We start from the raw sequence: 11,961 nt of genomic DNA on the forward strand, positions 1-11,961 counted from the left end.
CTTACCTTCCCCAAAAAAACTTGCTAAATGCTATTCTTCACCAGTTATTCATATACGCAAAAACACAGCTATTGAGACAATTTAAACACCCCAAATACCTGCAGCAGGGCTATTCGGGGGTACAGAAACAGAAATCTCAGGTGCACAACTCCAAATTATTGATAATATATAAATGCAATAAAATTTTGCAATCAATAGAGGTTTTGGATCGCAGCGACGCCATCTTGGAAATGAGATCGCAAGACGCCATTTTGCGAATGGCCGTCTAAGCGCCATTTTAGATAAACTGCATCTTTCACCATTTGTCATACACACATTAATACGCAGAATTGCGCTGTTAACTAGTCGCATATTAGCGAACGCATAAGACTCTGTATGAAAATGCTGAATATTAGCTCCATGCACACGCATCTGCCCCAAGTTAACTAGCATCTTTACGTCAAACCCCACATACACATTACATATTCACATACAAGGTTCCATAAGGTATAAGATTCGAGTATGCACATTTATTATCATTGCTAGGAAATAAAGGTTATTTCGTAACTAAGGTTTTATACGTGATAAGCCATGTTTGGTATTGTACTGATGTGTACTCTCTCAACAGTATTCCGGTAATATCGATGGAGAGATCGCAACATGCATTCTCAACTTATGGACCGCAGAGACTTCAAGCAACAAAATGTACATTATATGAACAACTGTTAGGATTTGCATGAGGCGGGAAACCAGAGACCACCAGTTGTTAGAGGCTGGGTTGTGTCTATTTCAACCAACCTGTTAAATGCCTTGTAACATATGCCCTCTCCTTTAGGACCAATGGTATTAGCAACAAACTTCTCTATTGTGTTGTTTATTTCTGGGGGGTATAAATATGTGTGCTCTGACCCTGGGTTCCTAGTCTTCATGCGGAATGCTGATTGACAAGGGGTTTCTTGCTGATGCCTACATTTGGACCAGAGAGCGCTGCATATGTATAATTGTACTTGGGTCTGTATAGTCTCTTTGTGCTAAGATTATATGAGGATCATAGCGTGTAACTGCTGTACTTTTACTTGAATAATACTTTGTGCTTTGGAACCACAGGTTCTAGGTCTGGAGTCTTTATTTACTGTATGACTGCGTACGCAAATTAGCGTCATCCTTAGAGGTTTATAGGCAGGATATTAGAAGGTATAGGCAGGGGTATATAGAGGTTCAAAGGCAGTATCGTTAGTTGGGGGCTCGTAGTGAAGTCACTTACCCGCTCACACGGCACTTACGGTTATCGATTTCTCACCAAAGGGTGGAGTGACCACATGCAGGGTTTACCTGCAACTGCTCGGTGCTGAGAGATCGCTACCCGTTTTCGTGTGAGCCAGGGACGCTGACTAGAATCTAGGGAATCCAGAGGTTCAAAGGCAGTATTGTTAGTTGGGGGCTCGTAGTGAAGTCACTTACCTGCACACACGGCACTTAGAGTTATCAATTTCTCACCAAAGGGTGGAGTGGCCACATGCAGCGTTTACCTGCAACCGCTCGGTGCTGAGAGATCCCTACCCGTTTTTGTGTGAGCCAGGGACGCTGACTAGAATCCAGGGACAAGAGAGGAAAAAGTTTGTTTTCCTTTGTTGATAGAACCTAACATTTAAAGGGGTCCGCAGTATTGAACACTGCAGTATTGAGACGCAGTTTTGCGCACAGTAAAGACACACTTTTGTGTATGCAGCTAAAGGTTGTCATACGGTTGTGTGGTAGTCGCATTATTGTGTATGCGACTGGTTGCACAATAGCGTATACGTACTTCCGGTCGTGCTGCCATGTGTATAATCAAAGCCGTTGAGGTTTACATTCTTTTCAATTGTTGTCAATAGCTGGGTTAACGTGTATTTTTCTGCGCAGGAAAAAGGTGTGTAACAGTGAGTATTTGATGGTAGGGGTAACATGTTCCCTAAAGTTAGAGGTACCGTATGACCTTTAAGGGCTAAGTGCTAGCCGCTCGGTAAGTAGCTTACCGTTCTATACACAGTAGCAGGTGTACATGTTCTCTTTGTTGTAGAGAGGTGCGTGGAAGTAGCCGACTTAAACTTCCATAGGTGTGGAAGTTGTCTTCTTAAATCTTATCCGGGTGTGTGGAGTAGCCTTCTTCAAATCTTCACAGGTGTGTGGGTGCTGTCGTTTAAATCGTCCACAGGTAAGTGAAAGTATCTTGACTGTCTTTCACCAGTTTAAATCTTTATTGAAAAACATAGGAGTTGTCTCAGAATGGGAGCCATGCAAACAATAGAGATGGTAGACAATGATGTGCTGCTAATGGAAATGCCATTTGGATCGGCCCGTCGTATTATGCATACTAATTACGGTACTTATGCAATAAGGTATTGTGATGTATGGTTTAAAATGACGATGAAGAGTGTTAGACCGTTTCCCAGAATTGGTAGTTTTGATAAAGATGTATTAGATAATGTCTGGGATCACAGTCTGATGCGCTCCCGAGAGAAAAAGGTCAAATATTATGAATGTTTAAAGTTGTGGCAGCAAGAAGGGGATGCGTGGTTTAAAAATGCGCAAGCGATGCAAACTAGCGTTGCGAGCGCATTGCCAGAGAATACATCCGCGACGCTGAATTGCAATGCGGGCGAGCCACAAAATGGTGCGCACGTGCATCAAGGTAGCATTGTGGAAGGTATTGCCAGCAGTTCACGCGCACCACCCCCACCTCATGTGGATGGAGGTGCAAGTACAGTTATCAAAAATACCCGTAAAAATGTAACAATTTGTACCCTCTCTTAAGCAACTATAAAGAAAATGTTCATGATGTGGATGATGAGCCTATTGTAATGTCTGCCATTTCCCATGCTGTACAAATGATAGATGCTATGCCACAACAATCACAAGTGGTGCCGCCATCTCCATCGGTAACAGCAAGGGAGGTGCTAACACCCTCTGCACCCGTAGAGGAAGTTGTTAATACCATACGTAGCAGCAACAGATTAAACCCCCAGCCAAGTAACAAGGTCAAAGGTAGCAGCGCTACCGGTCTGCATCCCATTCGGACAATAACTGTTCCGAATGGAAATGCAGATGTGAACGGTGTAGTGCCCACGAGGGAAGTGGTAATGCATTGTCCTTGGACAAGAGCAGAACTAAATTCCATCATAAATGCGATTTTTGAGGAATTTGGGTAGTTCTCATGAGCCAACTAATAAAGATTGGCGTGTGGTTTTAAGGGCCTGTCTACCACGCAATACCGACGTGACAAAATTTATCACGGATTGTGTATTGGATGGTGACGTTCCCTTAACGGACCAAGTAAACCAAGGTAACATTTCCCACATTGTAACTCAATTGGGTATATATTTTCCGGTAGTAATTAACTGGAACAAAATTTTCACCATAAAGCAAAAGGAGAGTTAATCTGCAGAAGAGTATTGCGACCGGGCTCTGCAGGCTATCACCCAGTACACTGGGATAGAAGATATTAAAGATAGCACTCACCACAGGGGAATGATAGTGACGGTACTCATGGACGGTCTTAAGGAAAACTTAAAGACTCAGGTTCAGACCTCACAACCTGGCTGGAGGGGAGTCACAATAGATACACTCATAGAATCTGCCATAGTACATGATAAGAACATCTCAAAGAAGAGAGAGACCCAGAGCGAAAAACTAATGGCTGTCAGTATTCAAGCTCTGGAAGGAATGACGGTAACATCACAGCCAACAGACACACTTGCATCTACACACACACCTACACCTGAACAGTTATATGCCCTCACTAATCCCACGCAACAGCAAACACAGCTCTATTCTACTAACCCTACACAACCACAGGTCCCACACTACTCACAAACTTCATATCCTCCACAATGCCCTTATCCTCCATATCCACCACCTCTTCCCCCTGCTCCAACCTCACAACAATCAGTGTCTTCATCCGATCCACGAATATGTTTTAATTGTAACCAGCCAGGACATTTAAGTAGAACCTGCAGAGTAAAAAGGATAGGACCCCCAAACCAGAGAGTACCTGGATATCCCCATAAGGGATACACACAGAGACCACCAAATATCCAGCAAGCACCAGCTCCAATTGTGGCCGTTAATGCTTTATTGGAGAATGGTAGCCAACGCTAGGGGTCAGGTCATACCTGTAGTCTACAGATAGTCAGGTTAACGGGAAGTACTAGGGAAGAACCGGTCATGATGGTTGATGTAGCTGGTACTGAATATCCTTTTCTTGTAGACACAGGGGCGACCAGGTCAGTGATAAAATATCCCTTTAAAGTGCAACATTATCATTTAACAAAGTCCACAGAGGTTACTATTGGGCCGTTGCATACCAGGCATTCTTTCCTTCTGGCTGCTGCGGCTCCTACTAACATGCTGGGTAGAGACTTGTTATGTAAGATAGGATGTGTTATATATTGCACCCCTGATGGTGTATTTTTAGATATCCCTGAGAGAGTTGCGCACGAAGTGCGGGATATGTTGGACACTCCCCAAAGGATAATGTATCACTCTACCAGTTTAAATGAAAAATCCATCCCAGGTAGATCAAATGTCCCAAATTCCAGATTCCCTTTGGACTAAGGATGGACAGGACACTGGATTAATGGCAAACGTAAGCCCCGTAATGGTAAATTTGAAAAGCGGTAGGCAAGTTCCAAAAATTCCCCAGTACCCACTAAAACAGGAGGTAGAATTAGGGGTTTTTCAATAATTGAACGATTATTGAAACAGGGAATTTTAGTTCGTACAGCTAGTGTAGCCAACAGTCCCATCTTTTCAGTGAAGAAGAGTGGTGGGAGGGGTTATAGGCTGGTACAGGACCTTAGAGGTATTAATAAGATAGTAGAAAGCCAATTCCCCGTAGTGCCAAATCCAGCTGTCATTTTTATGCAGATCCCTCCAAACGCAACCCATTTCACTGTCATTGACCTCTGTTCTGCTTTCTTCTCTGTGCCTCTCCACCCTGACTGTCAGTATCTATTCGCATTTACATACAGAGGTGTGCAATATACATGGACACGGTTGCCCCAAGGTTTCATTCCCAGGCATTGCACGACTGTTTACAATCTTTTCAACCTGCAAATGCATCTGTTCTAATTCAATATGTGGACAATTTATTGCTGTGTTCTGGTTCGTTTATGTCATGTTTGAATGACACTAAACTTTTGTTGCTTCATCTCTCGCATACAGAACACAAGGTGGCTAAGGACAAACTACAGCCGTGAAAATCCAGAGTAAAATATTTGGGACACTGCCTAACCCAGGTGTTAAGACATCTCACAAATGATAGAATCCAGGCCATACAGAACATGACACTGCCGCAGAATTAACAGCAAATTCTTACCTTCTTGGAAATGTGTGGATTTGTACAGGTTATGCTGTTGTAAATGACACAGACATCATATAAGCCAAACCTCTTGGTCCTCCTCACTCAGCCCAGGTGGCAGAGTTAGTAGCACTAACTAGAGCGTGTGAACTGGCAGCAGGCAAATCTGTTAACATTTACACTGACTCGAGGTACGCGTTTGGGGTGGTGCATGATTTCGGGGCTCTATGGCGTCTGAGAAATTTTATGACAGCAGCGGGCACAACAGTTGCACATTCCCGACACATAAAACATCTTTTAGAAGCAATCCAACTGCCCAAAGCGGTGGCAGTAATCAAGTGTAAAGCCCATACATGTGGGGATGACCCGGTGTCACTGGGCAACAACAGAGCCGATGAAGCTGCAAAATGGGCAGCAGGGTTAAAAATGTTTTCTGCCACTTAAAAAATTATGTCTTTCCAAACAATTGATATGCTGAAATTAATTGAGATGCAAAATTTATGTTCAATCCAGGAAAAGTCCATTTGGAAGTCCAAGGGATGTGGGCAAGAGTCCTCCGGGCTCTGGAGGGACGGACAAGGTAAGCCAGTAGCCCCCAAGGCATATTACCCCAGCCTGGCTGAGGCACCACATGGTCTGACTCATCTGGGAAAACAAGGTATGTGCAAGTTGGTGAGAGCATACTGGTGCGCACCAGGTTTTTCTTCACAAGCAGAAAAGATAGCAATGTCCTGTCTGACCTGCTTGAGGAAGAACATAGGGAAAGCGATCCCTACTGAACCGTCCCACATTCCACCGACTGATGGACCTTTCCAGGTGATACAAATTGATTTCATCCAATTACCACCCTGCAGGAATCTGAAGTATGTATTAGTGTGCACTGATGTATTTTCTAATTGGGTTGAGGCCTACCCAGCGGCCACTAATACTGCTGCATTTACTGCCAAGAAAATAGTTCAGGAATTTGTATGCAGATACTGTATCCCTAAAATCATCGAGAGTGACAGAGGTACTCATTTCACAGGTGATGTTTTTCAAAATATGTGTAAGCTGATGGGTATGAATAGCTGACTTCACACCCCCTACCGACCGCAAGCCAGTGCCAAGGTAGAGAGGATGAACGGGACTATTAAAAAAAAATTAAGTAAAATCATGGCAGAGACTGGAGTAGGTTGGCCATTACCATTGGTCCTGCATAGTATAAGGACCACTCCCAGACCCCCTCTAAATCTGTCTCCCTTTGAAATACTGTTCGGTAGACAACCTCATTTGATTAGAAGTCCACAGGAAGATTTGAAAGGTAACAACGAGGTAACTGTAAAGAATCTTATATCAATGAGTAAGCAGTTAAAACAACACCAGCAGAAACTGAAATTGTTGTCCAATGATATGCCTGAAACTAACTGTCATGATGTTGAACCAGGAGAATATGTTATGATCAGAAATTTCTTGCGTTCAGGTTGCTTGACTGATCGGTGGGAAGGTCCGTACCAGGTGCTGCTGACAAGTACTACATCGTTGAAGGTGGGTGAGAGAGATACCTGGGTCCATTCCACTCACTGCAAAAAGGTCAATCAACCAGTGGAGAAACAAGTCTGATAGCGTGGACCTGTCGCTCGCGAACTTGGAGACAAGGCTGATAGCGTGGACCTGTCGCTCGCGAACTTGTTCCGGGAGGATTGAAAAGGTTGTAGTGAGATACCTGAACTAAAAGAAATCTGCAGGTCTTGTTGTGGCAATGGACGGGCCTTCTGTGTTCTCTTTTAGAGTGTTCACCATCCTGGTCGGTTCGGGAATGTCCGGCAGTGCTGATAGAGTGGAGTCAGAAGGAGTGCAAAGCCAATCAGGGGAGTGTCTGACCAATCTTAGTACTGTTATTGTTAAGAGAGCTGTTATTCCGGATACTCGGGGACGGTGTGGAGGTTTATCGTCTGAAGATTCCTGTATTTGTGAGCTTTGTGGGTCCCTAGTTGATGAGAATTGTATCCAGCGGTGCCAGCCTAAATATAACCTGTACTGGGGTGGGTATCCTTTAGAGGATTAACATAGCATGGTAGGCAAAGTGTTAAATCAAACTGATTGCTGGGTGTGTTCACATGTGCCACAGGGACAGCATAATGTAGGGTTGGTGCCATTTCCGCTGAATATCATGGAAATTTTAGAATTACAGAAAGGGAAAACCTTGGATGGAAAATTCCTCTCATCCAAACCACCTCATTTCAAACTCTATCAATTCCAAGTAGATAGATCACTTTTGTGTTTAAACATAACCAACCCCAATAAACCCGGCCGGGAGTTGGGAAGTGACAGGGAATAATCAGATGATGACCTTCTCACAAAGAGCTGATAATGAGTCCATAAACCATGATCTGTTACGCTCAATTAAATCTAGTGGGAGACATTTTAGGTACCGGTATGCATTGAGTTCCACTAAAGAAATTATTGGTAAGGTGCCAGATGGTTATTGTGCTAAAATAATACAGCCAGAAAATTGCATGTACCAGATGGAAGACCCAGAAATAGGATTGTTTGCAAGGGAAATGTGCTTAATGATAATGATGCATACCAATCCTTATGTTCTCCCTGATAATGTATATTTTATATGTGGAAGAAAAGCGTATAAGTGGCTCTCCCCAAGTTCCGAAGGTTTGTGTTACCTGGGAAGAGTAGTCCCAGAAGTTATGACCCTCACACATGTTGAAATGTTTGGTATACATAAAAACACACCGTCACCATATCTTCACACACAATATGAACACAGAGGCAAACGAAATATGATACCTGATGACGTGCACAAAGCCACTCAGTTAATTAGTGAGACAACTGGCATTGGATCCCACCAGGATCGCTCAGGGTACATTAAACTTTGGATATATTCAGGAACTTAATAAATTGATAGATAATATCACCGAGATGTACGATGACACATTCATGTATACAGGGAGAGAATTGCAAGCGTACAAGAAAGAACTGGTGCAACACAGGCTAGTGTTAAATTATTTAACTGCTGTTAATGGAGGGTATTGCGTAACGTTGGCCACCCAGTTTGGAGTAAAATGTTGCACCTATGTCACCAATGATACCAGCGACCCTAAGGAAGATGGATGAAATTCTGAAGCTAAAATGGGAATTTCGTACGAACCATAGTGCTTCAGTGGCTGAAGTAGGGGCGAAGATAGAAGGATGGGTTTCATGGCTGAACCCAGTGAAATGGTTCTCAGGTCTAGGGGAATGGGTCCAGGAAGTGATCGCCAGCATCGGCAAATTCTTAATCCTTATACTGATTGTCATCTTAATAATTGGCATATGTGTCCGGTGTGTTCCTATTGTGTCGAAGTGTGGAAAATGTAAAAATAGAGTAAAATGAAAGAACTAAATTATGATATGGTCAGTATGAATACCGAGGTAAATACAGAACTGCATTACAACCCTGAACTAGGAAATACCATCATTTAATGTATTATATTTAGACCTGCATAGAATGTATTATTGAAATGTTATTTTAAAACACCTCAGATAATGTAAAGTCTCAAATTTCCCCTTCAAGACTGCCTTTATAGGACTGGTGTATCCCCACACCTTTCACATGATCTTCCAAGATCCGCGGTGTGCGTATAATAGTAGTTTTATGTCCCCACTCAGAGACACATTATTGATGGATTAAGAACCACCTTGTGCCATCCCATAATAACACTAAATAGTATATAAATATAAGCCTAAATTATATTTTAAAATCAGATTGTGATAGCATGTTGTTCGCTATCAAAGGGTGGACTGTGGAAGCTGGATAATTGGCTGAGACAAGATCAGTTTAAAATTGGATCGCAGTGATGCCATCTTGCGACTGGTCGCAAGACGCCATCTTGGAAATGAGATCGCAAGACGCCATTTTGCGAATGGCCGCCTAAGCGCCATTTTAGATAAAATCACACTTTAGTACATGCGGCGATATTACTATTAGCATCATGCGATTGCATCTTTCACCATTTCTCATACACACATTAATACACACAATTGCGCTGTTAACTAGTCGCATATTAGCGAATGCATAAGACCCTGTATGAAAACGCTGAATATTAGCTCCATGCACATGCATCTGCCCCAAGTTAACTAGCTTCTTTACATCAAAGCCCACATACTCACACAATACATATTCACATACAAGGTTCCATAAGCTATAAGGTATAAGATTCGAGTATGCACATTTATTATCATTGCTAGGAAATAAAGGTTATTTCGTAACTAAGGTTTTATACGTGATAAGTAAGCCATGTTTGGTAATATCGATGGAGAGATCGCAACATGCATTCTCAACTTATGGACCACAGAGACTTCAAGCAACAAATTGTACATTATATGAACAACTGTTAGGATTTGCAAGAGGCGGGAAACCAGAGACCACCAGTTGTTAGAGGCTGGGCTGTGTCTATTTGAACCAACCTGTTAAATGCCTTGTAACATATGCCCTCTCCTTTAGGACCAATGGTATTAGCAACAAACTTCTCTATTGTGTTGTTTATTTCAGGGGGGTATAAATATGTGTGCTCTGACCCTGGGTTCCTAGTCTTCGTGCTGAATGCTGATTGATGAGGGGTTTCTTGCTGATGCCTACATCTGGACCAGAGAGCGCTGCGTATGTATAATTGTACTTGGGTCTGTATAATCTCTTTGCGCTAAGATTATATGAGGATCATAGCGTGTAACTGCTGTACTGTTACTTGAATAATACTTTGTGCTTTGGAACCACAGGTTCTAGGTCTGAGTCTTTATTTACTGTATGACTGCGTACGCAAATTAGCGTCATCCTTAGAGGTTTATAGGCAGGATATTAGAAGGTATAGGCAGGGGTATATAGAGGTTCAAAGGCAGTATCGTTTATATATATATATATATATATATATAATGGGAGGTGCTATCTGATGAGACTAATTGCAGGCACAGAAACAGACAAATCTCAGGTGCACAACTCCAAATTACTGATAATATATAAATGCAATAGAATTTTGCTATCAAAAGAGGTTTTTAGCATAACCATGGCCAAGGTTATGGGCCTACCCACCATATCCAGGTAACCTCTTTAGGGTAGGTCCCTAACATACTAGGGTTCAAATCCAGAACGCAGGACCCCCCAAACTGGCCCAGGTAAGCTTCCCCAGGGCACCGCCATAGTAAGAAAAGTGCAGTGTAAAGAGATAGTTAAGAGCAGCCACAGCTGCATATAAAGAACGAAAATAAAAAAGTGAAGTACATATATAATAAACAAACAGTGAAGGGTTAAAATTTGTTATAAAAATATCAACCAAAGCAATCCAGGGGGACCCACGCCCCAAAAATGAACCAAAGTTGTACTACAGTATATAACTTGTAGGACTTACCTAGAATTGTGCCTAATACCAGTGTGCATATACATTACCAGACTCCATGCTGTTAAACCAATAAGGAAGTGGTGCTAATCCAGACTGAGGGCGTCTCCTTTCCCTCAAGCATGCAATAAAGCACATTAAATGGAGTATATGGGAAAGGTTCCGGGACTGCACACCCTATATATATATGTATATATATATATATATATATATATATATAGGGAGGTGCTACCTGATGTGACTAATTGCAGGCACAGAAACAGAAATATCAGGTGCACAGCTCCAAATTATTAATAAGTCCTACAAGTTGTATACTGTAGTGGAGCCCATAGTGAACCCCATGTCACAGCATCTTTTGGGGAGTGTCAGGCTGATTTCCCCAAAAAAGACAGCGCTTTTCGCTCATTTTGTTTTCGACGGTTCCCGTTTTCGCCGATTTGGAATTGAATTCGGGGATACGCGGGGACGATCACGATACTTTTCCGCTCAGAACACTTGTGATGATGGCAAAAAGTCCGGCCCTACGTCCTAGGTCTGATCCGGGATTTGGAACATGGGGCCCAATTCAAACCTGCTCGCTAGGCTGCGTTTGCACGTAGCCTGTCGATGTTTGCAATGTGCGCATGCGTATAAGATGCAGTGCACGAACTAATCCATGCGATCAGGAAGCGTTCGCACCCTGTACATAGACTCCTCGCTAGAATGAGTGACAGGACGAGCCGTTTGTGGATGGTGATGGTTAGTTGATGGAAACAGGGGTGTTGTGGTACAAACGCAGGTTTGCCTGTGCATCTTAACACCGTTTCAGAGGCATGCATAATTAAGACGCAGCGTCATAATACACGTCACATGGCTGAATTACACACAGAAGTGCTTGCAGTAGGGTATGGTCAGCCACAAGTGTTGCATATGGGTACGATGATTGTTGAATACACTTACTGGAGATGACGTATTACTAAGGGAAAGTGGGCATCTTAAGACAGGCTAGTGGGCGTCTAAATACTCTCTGCGATCGCACGCCAAGACATAGTGGGCATGTTAATGTCTTGCTGTGCAATCACGGGATTTGCATACTTTGGCTGCTGATGGCTGCGTGCGAATGCATCTAGCGAGCAGGTCTAGGTAATTAGTACCCGCTCCCTCTCCCTCTCAGTGCCCATGGATATCTGATCCTCGCAATCCTTCTAATCTACCTTCAGTCTATTAGGGCGGGATGCAAGGACGCATGCACCGCAGGGGGTGCTGGATCCCTCCCATTGGAACCCACTATCAGCACTCTGC

This window comes from Taudactylus pleione, unplaced genomic scaffold (assembly GCF_031769625.1).
Source record: "Taudactylus pleione unplaced genomic scaffold, aTauple2 ptg000518l, whole genome shotgun sequence".
Taxonomy (NCBI): Eukaryota; Metazoa; Chordata; class Amphibia; order Anura; family Myobatrachidae; genus Taudactylus; species Taudactylus pleione.